At 48.3% G+C, this 810-nt stretch overlaps 1 protein-coding gene across 2 annotated transcripts in view; it reads right to left on the bottom strand.

Annotated features, from left to right (window-relative positions):
• LOC106575592 (runt-related transcription factor 1) overlaps window positions 1-170 on the bottom strand; it is a 44776-nt gene extending 44606 nt beyond the window's left edge. For both annotated transcript variants that reach the window (XM_045699063.1, XM_045699062.1), the window contains exon 1: window positions 1-170. This exon is cut by the window's left edge. The gene's annotated coding sequence lies outside the window, so the exon portion shown is untranslated.
• Window positions 171-810: the final 640 nt, after the last annotated feature.

Here is an 810-nt window from a genome sequence, read left to right as displayed (position 1 = left end):
AAGAGCCAGGGCTCAAGCCCATTGGGCGAGGACGGTCACGTGATCCTCGGAGTGAGCGACTCTCTTTTTGTGGCGTTGTTTTGTTTTCGTTTAATCTGGTATTGTGGCTTTACTCAGCACCCCACCTGCCCTCTGCCTGACCAACTGTTAGCACTGGGGAAGTGACTGTGGCTACAGTTTAGAGAGAGACAGAGGGAGAGAGAGGGAGGGTAAGAGCGAGAGAGGTTAAAGAGAGAGAGGCAGAGAGATAGAGTGTATGTGCCTGCGTTGTCTGTGGTTTTTGCAAAGAGAGAGAGAGAGAGAGAGAGAGAGAGAGAGAGAGAGAGAGAGAGAGAGAGAGAGAGAGAGAGAGAAAGGGTGAGCATGTGTGTATTTAGAAAGAGAGAAAGGTGAGTCACCCACACAAAGCCTACCCATGCAAATCTCTCTCCAGGAGGACACACAATTACCCCTGTGTGTGTGTGTTTGTTTGTGTGACGCTTTGGGCACCTGAAGCCTCGCACAATTTACATGCCCTCTTTTCATATCACTGTCCCATTTCCTTATGTTGTGACAGGAAAATAAAGAAAGAGCGGGAGAGCAAAAGAGAGGGAGAGAGAGAGGAGAAAAGGAGAGGGAGCAAGTGAAAGAGCTAGATAGCAGGGAAGTAGAGAGAGTGAGAGAGAAAGAAAAGGAGGGGGAAGACAGAGAGAAAGAGAGGGAGGATGTGGCCACAAACGAGTGCAACACTGTTTCCTGGATGTGAAGAGTATTCAACTGTCACCTAATGTAGCCCCATTATGATGTGCTTTCTGACAGTTTCATACTCTA

The sequence above is a fragment of the Salmo salar genome, chromosome ssa17 (assembly GCF_905237065.1).
Source record: "Salmo salar chromosome ssa17, Ssal_v3.1, whole genome shotgun sequence".
NCBI classification, from domain to species: Eukaryota; Metazoa; Chordata; class Actinopteri; order Salmoniformes; family Salmonidae; genus Salmo; species Salmo salar.
This window is presented reverse-complemented; position numbering and strand designations above follow the sequence as displayed.